This window comes from Peromyscus californicus, unplaced genomic scaffold (assembly GCF_007827085.1).
Source record: "Peromyscus californicus insignis strain IS unplaced genomic scaffold, ASM782708v3 Scaffold_22__1_contigs__length_63687245, whole genome shotgun sequence".
Lineage (NCBI taxonomy): Eukaryota > Metazoa > Chordata > Mammalia > Rodentia > Cricetidae > Peromyscus > Peromyscus californicus.
In genome coordinates this window covers 18,968,597-18,972,557 of record NW_026294525.1, presented here as the reverse complement: position 1 = coordinate 18,972,557, position 3,961 = coordinate 18,968,597, and positions in this window count along the sequence as shown.

Here is a 3,961-nt window from a genome sequence, read left to right as displayed (position 1 = left end):
GCCATTCTTGAACTGAGGTTCCCTTTTCCCAGATTACTCAATCTGTGTCAAGATGACAAAGAACTAACCAGTACACCATTTCATTAAAAAAAAGAGAATACAAAATTCTTCAGAAAGCATGGCTCAAACATGCGTAATTATATATTTAGTACATTTGTGTTTATGTACACACATATATATATATATACAGAGATGAAAACATAGACAGATAAATACTAGAAACAAAACAAATGTTAACATAGTAACAATTTGCTGCAGCACACTGCTTTGGTTTATATTTGTGTATGTAGACTTCATTTTCCGAACCTTCTAATATTAGTCTTGATTAGTTTTGTAATTTTTAAAAATCTTTAATGGTGCTCTAGAAAATAAAATTAATGGAAGAACATTTACATTGATGAGAATGAAACTTTCTTATAAATCTAAGACAGAACTGAGGGTATTGGAGAGTGTCTGTACTCACAGCCCTCAGGAAGCTGAGATCAGCTTGGGCTGCATATAAAGTTGGAGAAGAAGAAGACCCAGTCTCAAATAAAAATAAGAACTAAAACCCTGACATGCAATTCTTTAATCACTTCAAATATGTCAGGAAATCACAGAAACAGGTTTAATTGTGTTAATTCTATTTGAGTGAGATTTACTCTAATTGGATGGGGTTGCAGTTTGCTTATCTGCCACTGTATTTTATGCTTAAGTTATCTTAGAAGGAGAATTAATTTTTAGGAGTGATTGTGTTGACAGGCAGGTGAGTGGAGATGGAGGGAGGAAAGGGAAGGGGAACCCTGGTGGTAATCATTGGACATTTAAAGAAGTAAAAACTCTTCTAGTCCATTAAGAGACTGCAATCTATTGGCAATGGGTGTGCTAGACAGTCTCTTCCATCCAAGGGCCCGCCCATTCTATAGACTAAGGCGTGAATGGTGTAACTCAGAGTCGCTCAGCAGTCACAAAAAGTTACAAAACCAATGAAAGCATAGGCCATGGAGAACTGGGTGACTAAGAACCCAATGTCTTGGAAGAAATGACAGTCTTCATAGATCAGATGGCACAGGACTTGACACTAGCAGACACAAGAAGGAAGAAGGCCCCTAAGCACAAGCGAAAACAGGACTTGGCAGGGGAAGACAGCTCACCATATTTCTGAAATGGGAAGTGCAAGGTGGGTAGTGGCAGAAGATAAGTGGAGGAGCAGGCTGGGAGCAGATGGTGAAGATAAAGAGAGTAAGATTGGATCCTGGAGGCAGCGAGTGAAGAGACATGAAGAACTTTGAATACAGACAGACATTAGTAGATGATAATTTAGAAAAAAGTAATTCTTGGGCACCAGGAGGAGCTTTTATTGGAGGCAGGATGAGGCCATGAGTCTAAGTGAAATAATAAGAGTGAGTGGTGGCAGGAGACAGAGTGCTGATGCTCGGCTGCTAGAAGCAGAGTGCTGGAACTTGGTGACTGGAAGCAGAGTGCTGGAGCTTTGTGTCTGGATATGGTGGGAGAGTTGAATAGCAATCCTCTTCTTTGAGGACGTGAGTTGCTCAGAGTTTGGAGTTCTGTAAGAGGAGTCCCTGTGTGACATCTCTGGAGGAGTGATCAGATGATAGCTATGACATGGAAAAAGTGTCTTCGGGATGTTCAGCCTCCCAAGATTTGTTAGATGTATACATGGGGGATGAGAGAGAATGTGCACAAAGAAGTGGGCTTGGCAACTTGGGGCTGTCCTTTAGGGGAAGCCTCCTGCTGACCCTGAGTACCCAGAGTCATCTGTTCCTTTACAGCCAGGATGGTTGCATAGAAAATGTAGATCAGTCTTCTCTGTGACCATGACAGTGTTTAGCTGGTGTCCTTGGGGATGCAAAAGAGCTGAGTGAGTTGGAAATGCCCAAAATGAGCATTTAAAAAACATCCAGTTAAGGAAAGAAAAAGAAAAAAAACACTAGCCAGGTGGTGGTGGCACACGCCTTTAATCCCAGCACACAGGAGGGAAAGGCAGGTGGATCTCTGTGAGTTCGAGGCCAGCCTGGTTGGCCTACAAAGCGAGCTCCTGGACAGGCTCCAAAGCTACACAGAGAAACCCTGTCTCCAAAATAGAAATAAATAAACAAACAAACAAACAAATAAATAAATAAATAAATAAATAAATAAATAAAAGAAAAAACCTACCAATTATCAAGAAAACTGCATTTATTAAGAATATGTTTGATGAAATTTTCTTGTGGGTGTTCCATAAGAATCACTCCACTATATCATTCAAGGCCTTTGGAGACATGAACTGTATATAAAACATGGCAAACTGACATACACCATGGAGAAATAATAATGTTCCTGTCAAATATTAAGAAAAGATTCTTCGAGGACTAAAAGTTTCAGCTGTTTGTAGAATGTTGAGTTTTGGTTTTATGAACATAGTAGTACTAAAAAGAAAAAAAAAAACCTGGGAATGACTTGAAAGGAGAAGTGAGATGATTCAGTACAAATCACTTGTGGGGAGAGGACCTCACAGGTAAGGGTGAAAGCGCTGCAACCAGGTCGACTTTGGGATATTACTGCTGACGCAGCATCTCTATGACACTGGTAATTGTTCTAATGGACTATACAAATGATGGGTGCCGGTATAACCATCCCACATGGCACCATATTAAATAGAAGTAATTTTTGAATTATATCACAGTATTTGATTATACATTCTCTGCAGGCTTCATTTGAGCTTGTTATTTCTATTGTTGTTTGAGTTTTTCAGTATAATGATGATGTGCTTCAGCATGCATATTTTAGGAATTAAAATACATTTCTATTTCAGGTCAGGGAACCAAACAGCTTGAGCAGAAGAACCCTTGAATAACAGGAAAATTGTTTTCATTTCTTTTATCCTTAGTGATAAAAAATAAATAAAAAGACACTGGGCATGGTGACTCACACTTGTAAGTATTCAGGAGGCAGATGTAGGAGAATTGCCCAGAGTTCAAGGCCAACCTGGGTTACAGAGGGGGTTTCAGGTGGGCTTGGGCTGCGGACTGAAGCCTTGTCTCAAAATAAACAATAGTATTGCCCTTCATTGCCTTCCAGAAGTTGAAGGTAAGTCCCTGTTACTGAAGACACCGTTTTATTTTGTACATAAAACCCGGAGGGCCCAAGATGGGCCTGACATGAAAGGACTACCTTTCATAATACTGTACCATGCAAGCTTCCCATGCAAGCAAGCAAACAGTAGTCTTACTCAGCTGCACCATCCATGAACCACAACTAGCAAGGCATGAGAAGCCCCAGGCTATAATAGTGGCAGTTACATCTTGGAGGTAACCAACAGCCCTCTAATTGGACTTAAGGACCACTCAACAGGAAAGAAACCATGCCTGGTATTGGAAAGTTGGCCTAGAGAAAAACCTGCTACTGCCACCTTATTAAACCAACATTTCCTAATCCTTGTACTTGCAGAGAAGTATAGATCTCACTCCTCATTCTCTCTGCAGCAGTTGGAAACTATCACAAAAAACCCACAACTGTTCAAAATGCAGAGAACATGATCATGGGGTGCCCAGCCACAGTGGATGACTCTATAACATAAGTCTTGCACCTAAGGCTCAGAGGACATTTCTGGGAAGGGTTTAGAAAGATTGTAAGCAACAGACCAGGAAATCCTCCAACAAAGCCACACCCACTCCAACAAGGCCACACCTTCTAATAGTGCCACTCCCCAGTGAGCAAATACTCAAATCTATGAGTCTATGGGAGCCATTTCTCTTCAAACCATCACAATGAGTTTACATTATATGCATATATGAAACTTTCAAATAGTAAAACATGGTAAAAATATAAATCCCCATGAGGGTTGTAGTTTGTGGAATGGGGGACCCTGGTAGAAGACAGCACAATCTTCCATTTTAGAGCCTGAAGCTTTTCTCATTACAACTACCTGTTTCATATTTCATGACGGACTAGAAGGGTTCAAAGACTCCAAATACAGGGA